This window comes from Schistocerca cancellata, unplaced genomic scaffold (genome assembly GCF_023864275.1).
Source record: "Schistocerca cancellata isolate TAMUIC-IGC-003103 unplaced genomic scaffold, iqSchCanc2.1 HiC_scaffold_1144, whole genome shotgun sequence".
NCBI lineage: Eukaryota > Metazoa > Arthropoda > Insecta > Orthoptera > Acrididae > Schistocerca > Schistocerca cancellata.
Window position 1 is genome coordinate 3,951,302 of NW_026047143.1, and position 22,324 is coordinate 3,973,625.

A 22,324-nucleotide genomic window follows, 5' to 3' on the forward strand; every position below is an offset into this window, starting at 1 on the left:
GGATCCAACAGCACCCTTTTTTTTTTTTTTTTTTTCTTTTTTCCTTTTTTTTTCTCGAGCTATAAAGGTGCTGTTGACTTATCAAGAGCTCCTGATTTACGCCCTCCAAAAGTTGCCTTCATCGGCGAGGTGTGCTGGCGTGAATATATGCTGTGGGTTTCCACTACAAATATCAGAAAGGAATATGCATCCGCCAAGATAAGAAAAGAAACGCAAGGTAATCCGTCTTCCAGACTGCATGCCAAATAATAGAAACAAAAGTGGCTACTGGACGCCGTGGAAACTGGCATCGACAGTGATCTACAACAATGACAACCCGTCAAAGCAACAGTCACGCGGCATCCACCAAAAAAAAGGAAATCCACCGCAAATAAAAGAAAGTCCGAAAGAAAACATGTCTCCGCTAACGGCCGACGGATGGTACATGGAGAATAAAACAAACGTCGACGCATAGCAATAGGAAAGAGTCCCACATTCAGACACACACCAACTGTGATAAAATGATCACCGCGACTCGGCCCCCTCAGTCGCCGCGAGAAAGGAACAAATAACAAGAAAGAAAGAAAGGAGGAACAGAAAGTAAAGCAAACCTAAAAGAACTTTTGACGGACAAAGCGCCATTCACATAAATGTAGGTCATGTGTACGGTTTCGTTAATGTACGGTCCATTAGAAACACAACTTTACCAAGCCAGAAAATCATTACCCAAGAAAGGAAGACCGGTGGTAAGCAAGGGTTCGTCATAAACGCCAACAGGAATATTGGCAGTAGTATCAGATAGGAAAAAGAAAAATGTCATGATTGGGTATAGAGTCGTATCAGGAAAGTGACAATTTAGTGAATGCATGGGCCAAGGCGACATGCAAAAAATTGGCAAAAATCGAGGAATAAGCCTGTCGACCAAGGGTCAAATGATGTTCCGCCCACAGGTAAGACAGAAAGTCGACGGCATCAGTCAATTTCAGGGCGAAAATACAATAAACCGTGTGTCCCAAAATCCAAAGAGTAGCATTCCGTTTGGTGGCCGGATACGCTACACACTGAGGCACGATGGCGTCCAAAGCTGTCACCTGCCGCCTGTCCACTCTGTTGATTAGACGCACCATGTCACACGCAATGTCCCAAACAACACGGAATTTCCGACACTCGAATCGGTGTTCGATAGTGTCCTCCTCAGGACACGAATCACAGACACCCGAAGGAAGCAGACCGATAGAGTGCAGCTTAGCATTAGTCGGAATTGTGCGGTTGACCACTTTATACCATGTTCCGTGAACGTCAGCAGGAATAACGGCGGTGGCGAGGTTCCGCCACACCATCCGCCAGTCGTGCTGAGGTAGCCGATACTCCCATTTATTCCTGCTCGGCGATCCCCGAAGAGCGCGAATAATGTCACCGACATTGCACGCACGGACATCGCCGAGCACCAGATAGCTGTTATACACATAATACCGGCGTACGAAGTTCAACGTGGACGGAATATGACTGATCGAGACCGGAGCAATCACCGATGGCGGGCGGTACGCACGGAACAAGGCAGCCGTCGGACTGCACGGCCCCTTGTCAAGCACCACGGTAGTCCGCTTTACGAAGAGCGCCGCACACTTGTTGCGAAAGTCAACGAAACCCAGCCCCCCCTCCGCCAGACTCAAGGTACAGGTTGCCAGGGAGACCTTAAAAATGTCACCCTTCCATAGCAACCAATAGACCGCCTGTTGAAGGGCCCGTTCCAGTTGTTTCGGCACAGGTAGGACTTGTGCCAGATACCACGCTTTGGCCAAAATCTGCGTGTTAATAAGGGCCACCCGTTGACGGAGCGCCAAATTCCGAGAGGCATACAGTTTCGCAACGGCCCTAACCTTATACAGCGTGGACCGCCAATTCAGAGCTTCCATACGCTGCAGATTGTCGGTCAGAATGACACCGAGCACTGTCTGTCGTTGCTTGACACAAAACCAGTCGCCGCGAGCAGTACGCAGGCGAGGTGTAAGAGGGAGCAAAACAGTCTTCCGAGGATTCACGATAGCCCCCGTCGCCCTCTCAAATCGCTGTAAAACACCATGCAGCCTGTTAATGTCCTCTGGCTGATCAAGGAACACGCCGAGGTCGTCGGCATACGCTCTACAGATCAGCTGATCGCCACCAATGCGAATGCCCCGGCATTCCTGGGCGATACAGCGGAGGAGCGGATCCAAAGCCAAAGCGAAGAGCGACATAGACAAGGGGCAGCCCTGGCGAACTGAGCGGCTAATAGGTATAACACGACTGGGAATTCCGTTTATTACAACCCGTGACGTGGCATTCCTTAAAATATTATACACCATCGTCGTCAGTTTAGGACCAAATCCGAAACCGACCAAGACCTGCCGCAGATAGGTGTGACTAATCCGATCGAAAGCGTTTTTGAAGTCGACCAGCATTATCGCAGCCGTCCGGAGCCTGTGACTTTTTACATATCCGATACAATCCCGGTACGCCAGAACAGCATCGAATATGTTACGGTCCCTGACAGCGCAAGTCTGATGGTCACTCACCACCTTTGGCATAACGTCCGTCAACCTGTGCGTGATACACCGCGCTATAATTTTATAGTCGGCGTTCAGCAAGGTTATAGGACGGACATTGTCGAGATTTGGTGTGGCGGTCGATTTCGGAACGAGGGCAATGCGCCCTTCTGAAAATTCCGCAGGAATAGCAACGCCGTTATGGACCTCATTCATAATGGCAATTAAAACATCACTTAAAAGACTGAAAAATTTTAAATAAAATTCCGCGGGAATCCCGTCCAGTCCAGGGGACCGGCCCCGAGGACTCCGTTTCACAGCTGTATCTAAGTCATCAAGGGTAAAAGGTTCATTTAAACTGGCTCTATCTTGTCGTGTTAACACACGTGGGACCCTCTGCAAAAAATCGCGCAGCGCCCCGGCGTCGACGTCAACCTGTCGAAAGAGCGTCTCAAAGTGCGCGTGAACTTCTCGCTCAATGGCCGCACCATCGGATGTGGACGTGCCATCTCGCTGGACCCATTTACGGATGGCCAACCGCTCGCGCCGCCGGCGCTCCCTGCTCAGGTGGTAGAGAGAGAGCGGCTCCCCTTCCACGTCACCCACCGGTTGGCTCCGCGCGATAGTCCCAACACCCTTCCGACGTAGAACATCGAGGAGCTTGGCTTTGAATTGATTAAAAACCGGAAGCAACTCAGGTGACGTCGCGACTCGCTGAGCAATATCCTTTAAACAATCCTGGTAAAAACGTGCCGTCGACCGACGCCAATGCGCCGCATCGTGGCTAAAATCGATTAAAAAACGCCGAATAGCCGGCTTGGCGACCGCCACCCACCACCCGATAGTACTGCCGCCATCTCCCTTACCACGCAAGAGCTTGCGCCACAACGCAGTAAATTGAGACGTTAGACTGGCATCGTCCAAAAGGCTACAGTTAAATTTCCAAATAGTGGGGCGCCGAGTAGGGCGCGCACGCGGCAAGAAGAGTTGACACATGTAACCGCAATGGTCTGAAAAAATAACCGGCAACACGTCCGCCTTCCGGACGTGGGCGGCGAGCGGCGAAGACACATAGATCCTGTCCAAGCGACTGTGACCGGTGGCGTAAAAGTGGGTGAAATGCGTCTTGTCCGGATGCAGCACACGCCACGTGTCGCGGAGCCGAAAACTGTCAACCAACGTACGTAATTCCTGGCACCAGTTAGGACGCGGCTCCTGATCTCGACCATCAATCACAGCATTAAAATCACCACCGATCACTAAGTCAGTATGATTACGATGGAGAAGTGGACAGAGATCCTGACCATAAAATTTATTCCGCGCTGGCTTGTCACCGGCATGAGCATACACATTGACAAAGGCAAGACCATTGACGGTACATGCTATAGCGCGGCCATTTGGCAATATTTCAATATTGCTAACATCGAATTCAGGACGGATTAAGATAGCAGTACCAGTCTGTTCGTCGGACATTATATTATCAACGACAGTAAAATCAGAAGCGTCAAGTAAAAACAACAGAGCCTGACGCGTAACTTCCTGTAAAAATGCCACATGACAGTGGGAGTCATGTAAAAAAGTGAGCAAAGCCGACAACTTGTGCGGGTTACTCAACTTGTTGACATTGATAGTTAAAATATTCCACGAACAACGCTCAGGCTCCATACACAATTAAAATACACAAACACAAAACGCTCCTCATTTAAAAACAAACAGCAAACATGGACGGAATTTCAGCCACCAAAAAGGATAAAATTTTCTCTAAAAAGACTGAATTGATTCCCGTCGACTGGAAGAGGGAACAACAGAGAATAACAGTGATAGTTAAAATATTCCACGAACAACGCTCAGGCGCCATACACAATTAAAAGACACAAGCACAAAAAACTCCTCATAAAAAACAGACAGCAGACATTGACGGAATTTCAGCCACCAAAAAGGATAAAAAGTTCTCGAAAAAGACGGGTGTAATTCCCGTCAACTGGATTAAGGGACAACAAAGAAATCACTAAGTCTCCGCACCACCTTCCACATCCGCCGCCCAGTCAGTGGGGGGGACGGAAGTGGGGGTGGACGCGGTCCCAGAATCTGTGCCACCGGAGGCTGCCGACAAAGGATCAACGACGGGCATCTCCACGTCGGAAGAAGAGGTCGGCACACGCTCAAGGGCAGAAGGACAAACCCGACGCTGGTGGGTGTCTTCAGCCTTCCGTTTCGTCGGCAATGGCGGCGTCGCCACAGCCGAAGCTGTGTCGGTCGGCACAACGGAACCGTCACCAGTGGGCTGCTGACTTAAAACGGTGCGTAAATGTCGAACAGCGACATCACGCTTCTGATCGGCAACGCTGAGATCGTCGGGCAGCGAAGGGCGAGAAGCGGCAAGCTGTTGTGATTGTGATTGCTGTGTCTGACGCCCGCAGCCGGAAGCCGGAGACGGCCGCCGCTCGCGGTCTGCACGTGAGTCCCGACGCGCGACACGCTGTTGTGAGTCCTGCCGACCAACCCGCGACTGCCGGGAAGCGGCGGGCGAACAGTCAACTGGAGACGGACTGCGGTACTGTCGTGTAGACCCCCTGTCAGAGGAGGGCGACCGACCAACACTACGAGCACGTTGCCTACTAGAACTGCGAGACGGAAGTTCATCACGCCGCGGTTTCGGAGCCACAAAAATTTCCCGCGATTCCACAACAGCAGTGTGAACAGGAGCACCGGCAGCTATGTCAACTGAGGCAGGCAACGTATCAAAAGATTCCGATACCGTAACAGGCTGCGAAACAGGTTCCGACACTACATCAGTCGCCGACGCGGGCATGGGGTCGGACACAGACGCAAGTGAAACACGTGGTAAAGACAAACTTTCGTCAGCCTGCACGGTAGCCGTAGCAGGCGCGGAAACAGCAGACACAGAAGCAAGGTCACAATCGGGAGTGGACACATCCATGGCAACCGCGGCGTCAGCTAGGTTAGCATCGGCCACGCGGCGCGCGGGTGCGGGGGGGGCTGTACCTAAGACCGTAGCAGCGACAGAGGCAAAGCTGTCCCCGCGCAAACCGTCATCGATCGGTAATTGAGCAGGCCGTTTACGTTTAGGACAGTCCTGCCGGTAATGACCAACGCCACTACAAAATGAACAAGTTTGAGGCTGTCCACTATAAGTCACAAACGCACGGTGGCCGTTAACCAGAATAAAGGACGGAATGTGTTGTCTGACAACCATTTTCACACTCCGCACACCGTTTTCGACTTGAAACAAATATGCGGAGGACCACTGTTCCTTAATCACTGACAAAACGGTACCGTACGGACGCAAATAACGTGAAATAGTATCATTCCGTATTTCAAAAGGCAAGTTAAAGATACGAATTTGCCTAACGCCAAAGCCGGCGTGCGACACAGTCACATTACTAATTTTACCGTCAAGATGTCGAAATGTACGCACGCCGTCATTGACAGACACAACAGTATCACACATATCAGGAGATCTCAATTTCAAAAACACCGAATTAAGGAACGTATCAAACTGTATGCCAAGAACGTCATCATGCCTTAACATCAAGTCCTCTAATATCCAACGGTGAATTTCGAATGCCGATGGTTTATCAACAGATCGATCAAACTCACATTGTACGTTATTCTGTCTTTCCTCACTATCATCGTATATCATTTCCATTACTTACAGTCAGGTATAAACACAAGCCACGAGGCAGAGGAAGCAGACGACACGCGAGGCGCCGCCGGCCAAGTCGCACACGGAAGAACTGCTCGCTCGGCACCGAGGTGTTGCCAGGCGGGCAGCCAGCCAAGTACTAGCCGGGCCCGATGATGCTTAACTTCGGTGATCGGACGAGAACCGGTGTATTCATCATGGTATGGCCGTTGGCGCTCATCTAATGTAGGAGCACGGCAGAATTCGCGTTCGGCTTTTCTCCCAACACACAAAATGTTAGTTTTCGGCCGCATTTGACGAAAGCGCTTCCTTCCGCAACCGCCAGTTCCTCGAGGACGGCGCGGGGAGGCGCGCCCGGTGTCCCAGCAGAGCGACGGCCGAATTGGCGGGCGCACCGCCGCGTGTGTGAGACGCACTGCTGCTCGTTGCACCCCCTGTCATTCGCTGGGCGCGTGCAGCCTTCGACACTAGCGGAGGACGCATCTTGTCCCTGGTGTTCAGCGGAGGGCCTGTGCGGGGTGTGGCAGTATCGTGCTGGAGGGCGCCACTGGTAGCGATGTGGGCTTCCTCGCTTCGCCTCGCCTCACACCAGGTGTCTGCGTAGTTTGCAGTGCATTCGCACCATTCCTATCCCTGTCCCTGTCCCCGTCCCGACTTGTCCCGACTTTGCTCGACTGCCGCTCGCTGCCGCTCGGGTCGTGGTCCATATGACAGCGCAAGCACGACAAACGTCTGCGGGACGAGACGAGACGAGACGAGACGAGACGACTAAGGAATAAATTCGTGGTTACAAATCAAATTTGGAACTCTACACTCCTACACAACAATAGGCGGTGACGTATTTCAGAAATCACCTGCCGATTCGTACTGTTTTGTCGTTTTCAAAGTCTTCTTGGCAAACTTGGTTAGCACATTCTCCCTCAAACTGAGTTAATTACTGCATTTTCGTACCAGTACAGTAGTTTAAAAGGCTTAAGGAAGCATCTTTGTCACAACAGAAAGGTAGTTTGAAAATTGGGCTGGCGACATAACAAAAAAAAAGAAAAGGAAGGGAGCCAACAGCACCCGGGTTTCCCAGGCGGTCACCCATCCAAGTACTAGCCGAGCCCGATGATGCTTAACTTCGGTGATCGGACGAGAACCGGTGTATTCATCATGGTATGGCCGTTGGCGCTCATCTAATGTAGGAGCACGGCAGAATTCGCGTTCGGCTTTTCTCCCAACACACAAAATGTTAGTTTTCGGCCGCATTTGACGAAAGCGCTTCCTTCCGCAACCGCCAGTTCCTCGAGGACGGCGCGGGGAGGCACGCCCGGCGTCCCAGCAGAGTGACGGCCGAATTGGCGGGCGCACCGCCGCGTGTGTTAGACGCACTGCTGCTCGTTGCACCCCCTGTCATTCGCTGGGCGCGTGCAGCCTTCGACACTAGCGGAGGACGCATCTTGTCCCTGGTGTTCAGCGGAGGGCCTGTGCGGGGTGTGGCAGTGTCGTGCTGGAGGGCCCACTGGTAGCGATGTGGGCTTCCTCGCCTCGCCACGCCTCGCCTCGCCTCGCCTCACACCAGGTGTCTGCGTAGTTTGCAGTGCATTCGCACCATTCCTATCCCTGTCCCTGTCCCCGTCCCGACTTGTCCCGACTTTGCTCGACTGCCGCTCGCTGCCGCTCGGGTCGTGGTCCATATGACAGCGCAAGCACGACAAACGTCTGCGGGACGAAACGAGACGAGACGAGACGACTAAGGAATAAGTTCGTGGTTACAAATCAAATTTGGAACTCAACACACCTACACAACAATAGGCGGTGACGTATTTCAGAAATCACCTGCCGATTCGTACTGTTTTGTCGTTTTCAAAGTCTTCTTGGCAAACTTGGTTAGCACATTCTCCCTCAAACTGAGTTAATTACTGCATTTTCGTTCCATTACAGTAGTTTAAAAGGCTTAAGGAAGCATCTTTGTCACAACAGAAAGGTAGTTTGAAAATTGGGCTGGCGACATAACAAAAAAAAAACAGTAAGGGAGCCAACAGCACCCGGGTTTCCCAGGCGGTCACCCATCCAAGTACTAGCCGGGCCCGATGATGCTTAACTTCGGTGATCGGACAAGAACCGGTGTATTCATCATGGTATGGCCGTTGGCGCTCATCTAATGTAGGAGCACGGCAGAATTCGCGTTCGGCTTTTCTCCCAACACACAAAATGTTAGTTTTCGGCCGCATTTGACGAAAGCGCTTCCTTCCGCAACCGCCAGTTCCTCGAGGACGGCGCGGGGAGACGCGCCCGGCGTCCCAGCAGAGTGACGGCCGAATTGGCGGGCGCACCGCCGCGTGTGTTAGACGCACTGCTGCTCGTTGCACCCCCTGTCATTCGCTGGGCGCGTGCAGCCTTCGACACTAGCGGAGGACGCATCTTGTCCCTGGTGTTCAGCGGAGGGCCTGTGCGGGGTGTGGCAGTGTCGTGCTGGAGGGCCCACTGGTAGCGATGTGGGCTTCCTCGCCTCGCCTCGCCTCGCCTCACACCAGGTGTCTGCGTAAGTTTGCAGTGCATTCGCACCATTCCTATCCCTGTCCCTGTCCCCGTCCCGACTTGTCCCGACTTTGCTCGACTGCCGCTCGCTGCCGCTCGGGTCGTAGTCCATATGACAGCGCAAGCACGACAAACGTCTGCGGGACGAGACGAGACGAGACGACTAAGGAATAAATTCGTGGTTACAAATCAAATTTGGAACTCTACACTCCTACACAACAATAGGCGGTGACGTATTTCAGAAATCACCTGCCGATTCGTACTGTTTTGTCGTTTTCAAAGTCTTTTTGGCAAACTTGGTTAGCACATTCTCCCTCAAACTGAGTTAATTACTGCATTTTCGTACCATTACAGTAGTTTAAAAGGCTTAAGGAAGCATCTTTGTCACAACAGAAAGGTAGTTTGAAATTTGGGATGGCGACATAACAAAAAAAAAAAACAGTAAGGGAGCCAACAGCACCCGGGTTTCCCAGGCGGTCACCCATCCAAGTACTGGCCGGGCCCGATGATGCTTAACTTCGGTGATCGGACGAGAACCAGTGTATTCATCATGGTATGGCCGTTGGCGCTCATCTAATGTAGGAGCACGGCAGAATTCGCGTTCGGCTTTTCTCCCAACACACAAAATGTTAGTTTTCGGCCGCATTTGACGAAAGCGCTTCCTTCCGCAACCGCCAGTTCCTCGAGGACGGCGCGGGGAGGCGCGCCCGGCGTCCCAGCAGAGTGACGGCCGAATTGGCGGGCGCACCGCCGCGTGTGTTAGACGCACTGCTGCTCGTTGCACCCCCTGTCATTCGCTGGGCGCGTGCAGCCTTCGACACTAGCGGAGGACGCATCTTGTCCCTGGTGTTCAGCGGAGGGCCTGTGCGGGGTGTGGCAGTGTCGTGCTGGAGGGCCCACTGGTAGCGATGTGGGCTTCCTCGCCTCGCCACGCCTCGCCTCGCCTCGCCTCACACCAGGTGTCTGCGTAGTTTGCAGTGCATTCGCACCATTCCTATCCCTGTCCCTGTCCCCGTCCCGACTTGTCCCGACTTTGCTCGACTGCCGCTCGCTGCCGCTCGGGTCGTGGTCCATATGACAGCGCAAGCACGACAAACGTCTGCGGGACGAGACGAGACGAGACGAGACGACTAAGGAATAAGTTCGTGGTTACAAATCAAATTTGGAACTCAACACACCTACACAACAATAGGCGGTGACGTATTTCAGAAATCACCTGCCGATTCGTAGTGTTTTGTCGTTTTCAAAGTCTTCTTGGCAAACTTGGTTAGCACATTCTCCCTCAAACTGAGTTAATTACTGCATTTTCGTTCCATTACAGTAGTTTAAAAGGCTTAAGGAAGCATCTTTGTCACAACAGAAAGGTAGTTTGAAAATTGGGCTGGCGACATAACAAAAAAAAAAACAGTAAGGGAGCCAACAGCACCCGGGTTTCCCAGGCGGTCTCCCATCCAAGTACTAGCCGAGCCCGATGATGCTTAACTTCGGTGATCGGACGAGAACCGGTGTATTCATCATGGTATGGCCGTTGGCGCTCATCTAATGTAGGAGCACGGCAGAATTCGCGTTCGGCTTTTCTCCCAACACACAAAATGTTAGTTTTCGGCCGCATTTGACGAAAGCGCTTCCTTCCGCAACCGCCAGTTCCTCGAGGACGGCGCGGGGAGGCACGCCCGGCGTCCCAGCAGAGTGACGGCCGAATTGGCGGGCGCACCGCCGCGTGTGTTAGACGCACTGCTGCTCGTTGCACCCCCTGTCATTCGCTGGGCGCGTGCAGCCTTCGACACTAGCGGAGGACGCATCTTGTCCCTGGTGTTCAGCGGAGGGCCTGTGCGGGGTGTGGCAGTGTCGTGCTGGAGGGCCCACTGGTAGCGATGTGGGCTTCCTCGCCTCGCCACGCCTCGCCTCGCCTCGCCTCACACCAGGTGTCTGCGTAGTTTGCAGTGCATTCGCACCATTCCTATCCCTGTCCCTGTCCCCGTCCCGACTTGTCCCGACTTTGCTCGACTGCCGCTCGCTGCCGCTCGGGTCGTGGTCCATATGACAGCGCAAGCACGACAAACGTCTGCGGGACGAGACGAGACGAGACGACTAAGGAATAAATTCGTGGTTACAAATCAAATTTGGAACTCTACACTCCTACACAACAATAGGCGGTGACGTATTTCAGAAATCACCTGCCGATTCGTACTGTTTTGTCGTTTTCAAAGTCTTCTTGGCAAACTTGGTTAGCACATTCTCCCTCAAACTGAGTTAATTACTGCATTTTCGTTCCATTACAGTAGTTTAAAAGGCTTAAGGAAGCATCTTTGTCACAACAGAAAGGTAGTTTGAAAATTGGGCTGGCGACATAACAAAAAAAAAACAGTAAGGGAGCCAACAGCACCCGGGTTTCCCAGGCGGTCACCCATCCAAGTACTAGCCGGGCCCGATGATGCTTAACTTCGGTGATCGGACAAGAACCGGTGTATTCATCATGGTATGGCCGTTGGCGCTCATCTAATGTAGGAGCACGGCAGAATTCGCGTTCGGCTTTTCTCCCAACACACAAAATGTTAGTTTTCGGCCGCATTTGACGAAAGCGCTTCCTTCCGCAACCGCCAGTTCCTCGAGGACGGCGCGGGGAGACGCGCCCGGCGTCCCAGCAGAGTGACGGCCGAATTGGCGGGCGCACCGCCGCGTGTGTTAGACGCACTGCTGCTCGTTGCACCCCCTGTCATTCGCTGGGCGCGTGCAGCCTTCGACACTAGCGGAGGACGCATCTTGTCCCTGGTGTTCAGCGGAGGGCCTGTGCGGGGTGTGGCAGTGTCGTGCTGGAGGGCCCACTGGTAGCGATGTGGGCTTCCTCGCCTCGCCTCGCCTCGCCTCACACCAGGTGTCTGCGTAAGTTTGCAGTGCATTCGCACCATTCCTATCCCTGTCCCTGTCCCCGTCCCGACTTGTCCCAACTTTGCTCGACTGCCGCTCGCTGCCGCTCGGGTCGTAGTCCATATGACAGCGCAAGCACGACAAACGTCTGCGGGACGAGACGAGACGAGACGACTAAGGAATAAATTCGTGGTTACAAATCAAATTTGGAACTCTACACTCCTACACAACAATAGGCGGTGACGTATTTCAGAAATCACCTGCCGATTCGTACTGTTTTGTCGTTTTCAAAGTCTTTTTGGCAAACTTGGTTAGCACATTCTCCCTCAAACTGAGTTAATTACTGCATTTTCGTACCATTACAGTAGTTTAAAAGGCTTAAGGAAGCATCTTTGTCACAACAGAAAGGTAGTTTGAAATTTGGGATGGCGACATAACAAAAAAAAAAAACAGTAAGGGAGCCAACAGCACCCGGGTTTCCCAGGCGGTCACCCATCCAAGTACTGGCCGGGCCCGATGATGCTTAACTTCGGTGATCGGACGAGAACCAGTGTATTCATCATGGTATGGCCGTTGGCGCTCATCTAATGTAGGAGCACGGCAGAATTCGCGTTCGGCTTTTCTCCCAACACACAAAATGTTAGTTTTCGGCCGCATTTGACGAAAGCGCTTCCTTCCGCAACCGCCAGTTCCTCGAGGACGGCGCGGGGAGGCGCGCCCGGCGTCCCAGCAGAGTGACGGCCGAATTGGCGGGCGCACCGCCGCGTGTGTTAGACGCACTGCTGCTCGTTGCACCCCCTGTCATTCGCTGGGCGCGTGCAGCCTTCGACACTAGCGGAGGACGCATCTTGTCCCTGGTGTTCAGCGGAGGGCCTGTGCGGGGTGTGGCAGTGTCGTGCTGGAGGGCCCACTGGTAGCGATGTGGGCTTCCTCGCCTCGCCACGCCTCGCCTCGCCTCGCCTCACACCAGGTGTCTGCGTAGTTTGCAGTGCATTCGCACCATTCCTATCCCTGTCCCTGTCCCCGTCCCGACTTGTCCCGACTTTGCTCGACTGCCGCTCGCTGCCGCTCGGGTCGTGGTCCATATGACAGCGCAAGCACGACAAACGTCTGCGGGACGAGACGAGACGAGACGAGACGACTAAGGAATAAGTTCGTGGTTACAAATCAAATTTGGAACTCAACACACCTACACAACAATAGGCGGTGACGTATTTCAGAAATCACCTGCCGATTCGTAGTGTTTTGTCGTTTTCAAAGTCTTCTTGGCAAACTTGGTTAGCACATTCTCCCTCAAACTGAGTTAATTACTGCATTTTCGTTCCATTACAGTAGTTTAAAAGGCTTAAGGAAGCATCTTTGTCACAACAGAAAGGTAGTTTGAAAATTGGGCTGGCGACATAACAAAAAAAAAAACAGTAAGGGAGCCAACAGCACCCGGGTTTCCCAGGCGGTCTCCCATCCAAGTACTAGCCGAGCCCGATGATGCTTAACTTCGGTGATCGGACGAGAACCGGTGTATTCATCATGGTATGGCCGTTGGCGCTCATCTAATGTAGGAGCACGGCAGAATTCGCGTTCGGCTTTTCTCCCAACACACAAAATGTTAGTTTTCGGCCGCATTTGACGAAAGCGCTTCCTTCCGCAACCGCCAGTTCCTCGAGGACGGCGCGGGGAGGCACGCCCGGCGTCCCAGCAGAGTGACGGCCGAATTGGCGGGCGCACCGCCGCGTGTGTTAGACGCACTGCTGCTCGTTGCACCCCCTGTCATTCGCTGGGCGCGTGCAGCCTTCGACACTAGCGGAGGACGCATCTTGTCCCTGGTGTTCAGCGGAGGGCCTGTGCGGGGTGTGGCAGTGTCGTGCTGGAGGGCCCACTGGTAGCGATGTGGGCTTCCTCGCCTCGCCACGCCTCGCCTCGCCTCGCCTCACACCAGGTGTCTGCGTAGTTTGCAGTGCATTCGCACCATTCCTATCCCTGTCCCTGTCCCCGTCCCGACTTGTCCCGACTTTGCTCGACTGCCGCTCGCTGCCGCTCGGGTCGTGGTCCATATGACAGCGCAAGCACGACAAACGTCTGCGGGACGAGACGAGACGAGACGACTAAGGAATAAATTCGTGGTTACAAATCAAATTTGGAACTCTACACTCCTACACAACAATAGGCGGTGACGTATTTCAGAAATCACCTGCCGATTCGTACTGTTTTGTCGTTTTCAAAGTCTTCTTGGCAAACTTGGTTAGCACATTCTCCCTCAAACTGAGTTAATTACTGCATTTTCGTTCCATTACAGTAGTTTAAAAGGCTTAAGGAAGCATCTTTGTCACAACAGAAAGGTAGTTTGAAAATTGGGCTGGCGACATAACAAAAAAAAAACAGTAAGGGAGCCAACAGCACCCGGGTTTCCCAGGCGGTCACCCATCCAAGTACTAGCCGGGCCCGATGATGCTTAACTTCGGTGATCGGACAAGAACCGGTGTATTCATCATGGTATGGCCGTTGGCGCTCATCTAATGTAGGAGCACGGCAGAATTCGCGTTCGGCTTTTCTCCCAACACACAAAATGTTAGTTTTCGGCCGCATTTGACGAAAGCGCTTCCTTCCGCAACCGCCAGTTCCTCGAGGACGGCGCGGGGAGACGCGCCCGGCGTCCCAGCAGAGTGACGGCCGAATTGGCGGGCGCACCGCCGCGTGTGTTAGACGCACTGCTGCTCGTTGCACCCCCTGTCATTCGCTGGGCGCGTGCAGCCTTCGACACTAGCGGAGGACGCATCTTGTCCCTGGTGTTCAGCGGAGGGCCTGTGCGGGGTGTGGCAGTGTCGTGCTGGAGGGCCCACTGGTAGCGATGTGGGCTTCCTCGCCTCGCCTCGCCTCGCCTCACACCAGGTGTCTGCGTAAGTTTGCAGTGCATTCGCACCATTCCTATCCCTGTCCCTGTCCCCGTCCCGACTTGTCCCAACTTTGCTCGACTGCCGCTCGCTGCCGCTCGGGTCGTAGTCCATATGACAGCGCAAGCACGACAAACGTCTGCGGGACGAGACGAGACGAGACGACTAAGGAATAAATTCGTGGTTACAAATCAAATTTGGAACTCTACACTCCTACACAACAATAGGCGGTGACGTATTTCAGAAATCACCTGCCGATTCGTACTGTTTTGTCGTTTTCAAAGTCTTTTTGGCAAACTTGGTTAGCACATTCTCCCTCAAACTGAGTTAATTACTGCGTTTTCGTACCATTACAGTAGTTTAAAAGGCTTAAGGAAGCATCTTTGTCACAACAGAAAGGTAGTTTGGAATTTGGGATGGCGACATAACAAAAAAAAAAAAACAGTAAGGGAGCCAACAGCACCCGGGTTTCCCAGGCGGTCACCCATCCAAGTACTGGCCGGGCCCGATGATGCTTAACTTCGGTGATCGGACGAGAACCAGTGTATTCATCATGGTATGGCCGTTGGCGCTCATCTAATGTAGGAGCACGGCAGAATTCGCGTTCGGCTTTTCTCCCAACACACAAAATGTTAGTTTTCGGCCGCATTTGACGAAAGCGCTTCCTTCCGCAACCGCCAGTTCCTCGAGGACGGCGCGGGGAGGCGCGCCCGGCGTCCCAGCAGAGTGACGGCCGAATTGGCGGGCGCACCGCCGCGTGTGTTAGACGCACTGCTGCTCGTTGCACCCCCTGTCATTCGCTGGGCGCGTGCAGCCTTCGACACTAGCGGAGGACGCATCTTGTCCCTGGTGTTCAGCGGAGGGCCTGTGCGGGGTGTGGCAGTGTCGTGCTGGAGGGCCCACTGGTAGCGATGTGGGCTTCCTCGCCTCGCCACGCCTCGCCTCGCCTCGCCTCACACCAGGTGTCTGCGTAGTTTGCAGTGCATTCGCACCATTCCTATCCCTGTCCCTGTCCCCGTCCCGACTTGTCCCGACTTTGCTCGACTGCCGCTCGCTGCCGCTCGGGTCGTGGTCCATATGACAGCGCAAGCACGACAAACGTCTGCGGGACGAGACGAGACGAGACGAGACGAGACGACTAAGGAATAAATTCGTGGTTACAAATCAAATTTGGAACTCTACACTCCTACACAACAATAGGCGGTGACGTATTTCAGAAATCACCTGCCGATTCGTACTGTTTTGTCGTTTTCAAAGTCTTCTTGGCAAACTTGGTTAGCACATTCTCCCTCAAACTGAGTTAATTACTGCATTTTCGTTCCATTACAGTAGTTTAAAAGGCTTAAGGAAGCATCTTTGTCACAACAGAAAGGTAGTTTGAAAATTGGGCTGGCGACATAACAAAAAAAAACAGTAAGGGAGCCAACAGCACCCGGGTTTCCCAGGCGGTCACCCATCCAAGTACTAGCCGAGCCCGATGATGCTTAACTTCGGTGATCGGACGAGAACCGGTGTATTCATCATGGTATGGCCGTTGGCGCTCATCTAATGTAGGAGCACGGCAGAATTCGCGTTCGGCTTTTCTCCCAACACACAAAATGTTAGTTTTCGGCCGCATTTGACGAAAGCGCTTCCTTCCGCAACCGCCAGTTCCTCGAGGACGGCGCGGGGAGGCACGCCCGGCGTCCCAGCAGAGTGACGGCCGAATTGGCGGGCGCACCGCCGCGTGTGTTAGACGCACTGCTGCTCGTTGCACCCCCTGTCATTCGCTGGGCGCGTGCAGCCTTCGACACTAGCGGAGGACGCATCTTGTCCCTGGTGTTCAGCGGAGGGTCTGTGCGGGGTGTGGCAGTGTCGTGCTGGAGGGCCCACTGGTAGCGATGTGGGCTTCCTCGCCTCGCCACGCCTCGCCTCGCCTCGCCTCACACCAGGTGTCTGCGTAGTTTGCAGTGCATTCGCACCATTCCTATCCCTGTCCCTGTCCCCGTCCCGACTTGTCCCGACTTTGCTCGACTGCCGCTCGCTGCCGCTCGGGTCGTGGTCCATATGACAGCGCAAGCACGACAAACGTCTGCGGGACGAGACGAGACGAGACGACTAAGGAATAAATTCGTGGTTACAAATCAAATTTGGAACTCTACACTCCTACACAACAATAGGCGGTGACGTATTTCAGAAATCACCTGCCGATTCGTACTGTTTTGTCGTTTTCAAAGTCTTTTTGGCAAACTTGGTTAGCACATTCTCCCTCAAACTGAGTTAATTACTGCATTTTCGTACCATTACAGTAGTTTAAAAGGCTTAAGGAAGCATCTTTGTCACAACAGAAAGGTAGTTTGAAATTTGGGATGGCGACATAACAAAAAAAAAAAAAACAGGAAGGGAGCCAACAGCACCCGGGTTTCCCAGGCGGTCACCCATCCAAGTACTAGCCGGGCCCGATGATGCTTAACTTCGGTGATCGGACGAGAACCAGTGTATTCATCATGGTATGGCCGTTGGCGCTCATCTAATGTAGGAGCACGGCAGAATTCGCGTTCGGCTTTTCTCCCAACACACAAAATGTTAGTTTTCGGCCGCATTTGACGAAAGCGCTTCCTTCCGCAACCGCCAGTTCCTCGAGGACGGCGCGGGGAGGCGCGCCCGGCGTCCCAGCAGAGTGACGGCCGAATTGGCGGGCGCACCGCCGCGGGTGTTAGACGCACTGCTGCTCGTTGCACCCCCTGTCATTCGCTGGGCGCGTGCAGCCTTCGACACTAGCGGAGGACGCATCTTGTCCCTGGTGTTCAGCGGAGGGCCTGTGCGGGGTGTGGCAGTGTCGTGCTGGAGGGCCCACTGGTAGCGATGTGGGCTTCCTCGCCTCGCCACGCCTCGCCTCGCCTCGCCTCACACCAGGTGTCTGCGTAGTTTGCAGTGCATTCGCACCATTCCTATCCCTGTCCCTGTCCCCGTCCCGACTTGTCCCGACTTTGCTCGACTGCCGCTCGCTGCCGCTCGGGTCGTGGTCCATATGACAGCGCAAGCACGACAAACGTCTGCGGGACGAGACGAGACGAGACGACTAAGGAATAAATTCGTGGTTACAAATCAAATTTGGAACTCTACACTCCTACACAACAATAGGCGGTGACGTATTTCAGAAATCACCTGCCGATTCGTACTGTTTTGTCGTTTTCAAAGTCTTTTTGGCAAACTTGGTTAGCACATTCTCCCTCAAACTGAGTTAATTACTGCATTTTCGTACCATTACAGTAGTTTAAAAGGCTTAAGGAAGCATCTTTGTCACAACAGAAAGGTAGTTTGAAATTTGGGATGGCGACATAACAAAAAAAAAAAAAAACAGGAAGGGAGCCAACAGCACCCGGGTTTCCCAGGCGGTCACCCATCCAAGTACTAGCCGGGCCCGATGATGCTTAACTTCGGTGATCGGACGAGAACCAGTGTATTCATCATGGTATGGCCGTTGGCGCTCATCTAATGTAGGAGCACGGCAGAATTCGCGTTCGGCTTTTCTCCCAACACACAAAATGTTAGTTTTCGGCCGCATTTGACGAAAGCGCTTCCTTCCGCAACCGCCAGTTCCTCGAGGACGGCGCGGGGAGGCGCGCCCGGCGTCCCAGCAGAGTGACGGCCGAATTGGCGGGCGCACCGCCGCGGGTGTTAGACGCACTGCTGCTCGTTGCACCCCCTGTCATTCGCTGGGCGCGTGCAGCCTTCGACACTAGCGGAGGACGCATCTTGTCCCTGGTGTTCAGCGGAGGGCCTGTGCGGGGTGTGGCAGTGTCGTGCTGGAGGGCCCACTGGTAGCGATGTGGGCTTCCTCGCCTCGCCACGCCTCGCCTCGCCTCGCCTCACACCAGGTGTCTGCGTAGTTTGCAGTGCATTCGCACCATTCCTATCCCTGTCCCTGTCCCCGTCCCGACTTGTCCCGACTTTGCTCGACTGCCGCTCGCTGCCGCTCGGGTCGTGGTCCATATGACAGCGCAAGCACGACAAACGTCTGCGGGACGAGACGAGACGAGACGACTAAGGAATAAGTTCGTGGTTACAAATCAAATTTGGAACTCAACACACCTACACAACAATAGGCGGTGACGTATTTCAGAAATCACCTGCCGATTCGTAGTGTTTTGTCGTTTTCAAAGTCTTCTTGGCAAACTTGGTTAGCACATTCTCCCTCAAACTGAGTTAATTACTGCATTTTCGTTCCATTACAGTAGTTTAAAAGGCTTAAGGAAGCATCTTTGTCACAACAGAAAGGTAGTTTGAAAATTGGGCTGGCGACATAACAAAAAAAAAACAGTAAGGGAGCCAACAGCACCCGGGTTTCCCAGGCGGTCACCCATCCAAGTACTAGCCGAGCCCGATGATGCTTAACTTCGGTGATCGGACGAGAACCGGTGTATTCATCATGGTATGGCCGTTGGCGCTCGTCTAATGTAGGAGCACGGCAGAATTCGCGTTCGGCTTTTCTCCAAACACACAAAATGTTAGTTTTCGGCCGCATTTGACGAAAGCGCTTCCTTCCGCAACCGCCAGTTCCTCGAGGACGGCGCGGGGAGGCACGCCCGGCGTCCCAGCAGAGTGACGGCCGAATTGGCGGGCGCACCGCCGCGTGTGTTAGACGCACTGCTGCTCGTTGCACCCCCTGTCATTCGCTGGGCGCGTGCAGCCTTCGACACTAGCGGAGGACGCATCTTGTCCCTGGTGTTCAGCGGAGGGCCTGTGCGGGGTGTGGCAGTGTCGTGCTGGAGGGCCCACTGGTAGCGATGTGGGCTTCCTCGCCTCGCCACGCCTCGCCTCGCCTCGCCTCACACCAGGTGTCTGCGTAGTTTGCAGTGCATTCGCACCATTCCTATCCCTGTCCCTGTCCCCGTCCCGACTTGTCCCGACTTTGCTCGACTGCCGCTCGCTGCCGCTCGGGTCGTGGTCCATATGACAGCGCAAGCACGACAAACGTCTGCGGGACGAGACGAGACGAGACGACTAAGGAATAAGTTCGTGGTTACAAATCAAATTTGGAACTCAACACACCTACACAACAATAGGCGGTGACGTATTTCAGAAATCACCTGCCGATTCGTAGTGTTTTGTCGTTTTCAAAGTCTTCTTGGCAAACTTGGTTAGCACATTCTCCCTCAAACTGAGTTAATTACTGCATTTTCGTTCCATTACAGTAGTTTAAAAGGCTTAAGGAAGCATCTTTGTCACAACAGAAAGGTAGTTTGAAAATTGGGCTGGCGACATAACAAAAAAAAAACAGTAAGGGAGCCAACAGCACCCGGGTTTCCCAGGCGGTCACCCATCCAAGTACTAGCCGAGCCCGATGATGCTTAACTTCGGTGATCGGACGAGAACCGGTGTATTCATCATGGTATGGCCGTAGGCGCTCGTCTAATGTAGGAGCACGGCAGAATTCGCGTTCGGCTTTTCTCCCAACACACAAAATGTTAGTTTTCGGCCGCATTTGACGAAAGCGCTTCCTTCCGCAACCGCCAGTTCCTCGAGGACGGCGCGGGGAGGCACGCCCGGCGTCCCAGCAGAGTGACGGCCGAATTGGCGGGCGCACCGCCGCGTGTGTTAGACGCACTGCTGCTCGTTGCACCCCCTGTCATTCGCTGGGCGCGTGCAGCCTTCGACACTAGCGGAGGACGCATCTTGTCCCTGGTGTTCAGCGGAGGGCCTGTGCGGGGTGTGGCAGTGTCGTGCTGGAGGGCCCACTGGTAGCGATGTGGGCTTCCTCGCCTCGCCTCGCCTCGCCTCACACCAGGTGTCTGCGTAAGTTTGCAGTGCATTCGCACCATTCCTATCCCTGTCCCTGTCCCCGTCCCGACTTGTCCCGACTTTGCTCGACTGCCGCTCGCTGCCGCTCGGGTCGTGGTCCATATGACAGCGCAAGCACGACAAACGTCTGCGGGACGAGACGAGACGAGACGACTAAGGAATAAGTTCGTGGTTACAAATCAAATTTGGAACTCAACACACCTACACAACAATAGGCGGTGACGTATTTCAGAAATCACCTGCCGATTCGTAGTGTTTTGTCGTTTTCAAAGTCTTCTTGGCAAACTTGGTTAGCACATTCTCCCTCAAACTGAGTTAATTACTGCATTTTCGTTCCATTACAGTAGTTTAAAAGGCTTAAGGAAGCATCTTTGTCACAACAGAAAGGTAGTTTGAAAATTGGGCTGGCGACATAACAAAAAAAAAACAGTAAGGGAGCCAACAGCACCCGGGTTTCCCAGGCGGTCACCCATCCAAGTACTATCCGAGCCCGATGATGCTTAACTTCGGTGATCGGACGAGAACCGGTGTATTCATCATGGTATGGCCGTTGGCGCTCGTCTAATGTAGGAGCACGGCAGAATTCGCGTTCGGCTTTTCTCCCAACACACAAAATGTTAGTTTTCGGCCGCATTTGACGAAAGCGCTTCCTTCCGCAACCGCCAGTTCCTCGAGGACGGCGCGGGGAGGCACGCCCGGCGTCCCAGCAGAGTGACGGCCGAATTGGCGGGCGCACCGCCGCGTGTGTTAGACGCACTGCTGCTCGTTGCACCCCCTGTCATTCGCTGGGCGCGTGCAGCCTTCGACACTAGCGGAGGACGCATCTTGTCCCTGGTGTTCAGCGGAGGGCCTGTGCGGGGTGTGGCAGTGTCGTGCTGGAGGGCCCACTGGTAGCGATGTGGGCTTCCTCGCCTCGCCACGCCTCGCCTCGCCTCGCCTCACACCAGGTGTCTGCGTAGTTTGCAGTGCATTCGCACCATTCCTATCCCTGTCCCTGTCCCCGTCCCGACTTGTCCCGACTTTGCTCGACTGCCGCTCGCTGCCGCTCGGGTCGTGGTCCATATGACAGCGCAAGCACGACAAACGTCTGCGGGACGAGACGAGACGAGACGAGACGACTAAGGAATAAGTTCGTGGTTACAAATCAAATTTGGAACTCAACACACCTACACAACAATAGGCGGTGACGTATTTCAGAAATCACCTGCCGATTCGTACTGTTTTGTCGTTTTCAAAGTCTTCTTGGCAAACTTGGTTAGCACATTCTCCCTCAAACTGAGTTAATTACTGCATTTTCGTTCCATTACAGTAGTTTAAAAGGCTTAAGGAAGCATCTTTGTCACAACAGAAAGGTAGTTTGAAAATTGGGCTGGCGACATAACAAAAAAAAAAAACAGTAAGGGAGCCAACAGCACCCGGGTTTCCCAGGCGGTCACCCATCCAAGTACTAGCCGAGCCCGATGATGCTTAACTTCGGTGATCGGACGAGAACCGGTGTATTCATCATGGTATCGCCGTTGGCGCTCATCTAATGTAGGAGCACGGCAGAATTCGCGTTCGGCTTTTCTCCCAACACACAAAATGTTAGTTTTCGGCCGCATTTGACGAAAGCGCTTCCTTCCGCAACCGCCAGTTCCTCGAGGACGGCGCGGGGAGGCACGCCCGGCGTCCCAGCAGAGTGACGGCCGAATTGGCGGGCGCACCGCCGCGTGTGTTAGACGCACTGCTGCTCGTTGCACCCCCTGTCATTCGCTGGGCGCGTGCAGCCTTCGACACTAGCGGAGGACGCATCTTGTCCCTGGTGTTCAGCGGAGGGCCTGTGCGGGGTGTGGCAGTGTCGTGCTGGAGGGCCCACTGGTAGCGATGTGGGCTTCCTCGCCTCGCCACGCCTCGCCTCGCCTCGCCTCACACCAGGTGTCTGCGTAGTTTGCAGTGCATTCGCACCATTCCTATCCCTGTCCCTGTCCCCGTCCCGACTTGTCCCGACTTTGCTCGACTGCCGCTCGCTGCCGCTCGGGTCGTGGTCCATATGACAGCGCAAGCACGACAAACGTCTGCGGGACGAGACGAGACGAGACGAGTCGACTAAG

The 22,324-nt window shown here is 53.9% G+C and overlaps 16 non-coding genes and 1 pseudogene across 16 annotated transcripts; all 17 read right to left on the reverse strand.

The window, feature by feature from the left end:
- Positions 1 to 6,267: 6,267 nt before the first annotated feature.
- LOC126159763 (5S ribosomal RNA) lies at positions 6,268 to 6,385 on the reverse strand (annotated as a pseudogene).
- An 839-nt stretch (positions 6,386 to 7,224) lies between these two features.
- Positions 7,225 to 7,343, reverse strand: LOC126159551 (5S ribosomal RNA). Its single transcript, XR_007534407.1, has one exon. It is a non-coding gene; the product is annotated as a 5S ribosomal RNA (ribosomal RNA).
- Positions 7,344 to 8,189: 846 nt separating this feature from the next.
- LOC126159677 (5S ribosomal RNA) lies at positions 8,190 to 8,308 on the reverse strand. The gene has a single exon (XR_007534525.1). It is a non-coding gene; the product is annotated as a 5S ribosomal RNA (ribosomal RNA).
- Positions 8,309 to 9,142: 834 nt separating this feature from the next.
- On the reverse strand, positions 9,143 to 9,261 carry LOC126159702 (5S ribosomal RNA). The gene has a single exon (XR_007534549.1). It is a non-coding gene; the product is annotated as a 5S ribosomal RNA (ribosomal RNA).
- Positions 9,262 to 10,108: 847 nt separating this feature from the next.
- On the reverse strand, positions 10,109 to 10,227 carry LOC126159557 (5S ribosomal RNA). The gene has a single exon (XR_007534413.1). It is a non-coding gene; the product is annotated as a 5S ribosomal RNA (ribosomal RNA).
- An 841-nt stretch (positions 10,228 to 11,068) lies between these two features.
- Positions 11,069 to 11,187, reverse strand: LOC126159679 (5S ribosomal RNA). The gene has a single exon (XR_007534527.1). It is a non-coding gene; the product is annotated as a 5S ribosomal RNA (ribosomal RNA).
- An 834-nt stretch (positions 11,188 to 12,021) lies between these two features.
- On the reverse strand, positions 12,022 to 12,140 carry LOC126159703 (5S ribosomal RNA). The gene has a single exon (XR_007534550.1). It is a non-coding gene; the product is annotated as a 5S ribosomal RNA (ribosomal RNA).
- An 847-nt stretch (positions 12,141 to 12,987) lies between these two features.
- On the reverse strand, positions 12,988 to 13,106 carry LOC126159558 (5S ribosomal RNA). Its single transcript, XR_007534414.1, has one exon. It is a non-coding gene; the product is annotated as a 5S ribosomal RNA (ribosomal RNA).
- Positions 13,107 to 13,947: 841 nt separating this feature from the next.
- Positions 13,948 to 14,066, reverse strand: LOC126159680 (5S ribosomal RNA). The gene has a single exon (XR_007534528.1). It is a non-coding gene; the product is annotated as a 5S ribosomal RNA (ribosomal RNA).
- An 835-nt stretch (positions 14,067 to 14,901) lies between these two features.
- Positions 14,902 to 15,020, reverse strand: LOC126159704 (5S ribosomal RNA). The gene has a single exon (XR_007534551.1). It is a non-coding gene; the product is annotated as a 5S ribosomal RNA (ribosomal RNA).
- Positions 15,021 to 15,870: 850 nt separating this feature from the next.
- Positions 15,871 to 15,989, reverse strand: LOC126159552 (5S ribosomal RNA). Its single transcript, XR_007534408.1, has one exon. It is a non-coding gene; the product is annotated as a 5S ribosomal RNA (ribosomal RNA).
- Positions 15,990 to 16,834: 845 nt separating this feature from the next.
- Positions 16,835 to 16,953, reverse strand: LOC126159485 (5S ribosomal RNA). The gene has a single exon (XR_007534345.1). It is a non-coding gene; the product is annotated as a 5S ribosomal RNA (ribosomal RNA).
- An 846-nt stretch (positions 16,954 to 17,799) lies between these two features.
- Positions 17,800 to 17,918, reverse strand: LOC126159486 (5S ribosomal RNA). The gene has a single exon (XR_007534346.1). It is a non-coding gene; the product is annotated as a 5S ribosomal RNA (ribosomal RNA).
- Positions 17,919 to 18,759: 841 nt separating this feature from the next.
- On the reverse strand, positions 18,760 to 18,878 carry LOC126159554 (5S ribosomal RNA). The gene has a single exon (XR_007534410.1). It is a non-coding gene; the product is annotated as a 5S ribosomal RNA (ribosomal RNA).
- An 841-nt stretch (positions 18,879 to 19,719) lies between these two features.
- On the reverse strand, positions 19,720 to 19,838 carry LOC126159715 (5S ribosomal RNA). Its single transcript, XR_007534561.1, has one exon. It is a non-coding gene; the product is annotated as a 5S ribosomal RNA (ribosomal RNA).
- An 832-nt stretch (positions 19,839 to 20,670) lies between these two features.
- Positions 20,671 to 20,789, reverse strand: LOC126159482 (5S ribosomal RNA). The gene has a single exon (XR_007534342.1). It is a non-coding gene; the product is annotated as a 5S ribosomal RNA (ribosomal RNA).
- An 848-nt stretch (positions 20,790 to 21,637) lies between these two features.
- On the reverse strand, positions 21,638 to 21,756 carry LOC126159716 (5S ribosomal RNA). Its single transcript, XR_007534562.1, has one exon. It is a non-coding gene; the product is annotated as a 5S ribosomal RNA (ribosomal RNA).
- Positions 21,757 to 22,324: the final 568 nt, after the last annotated feature.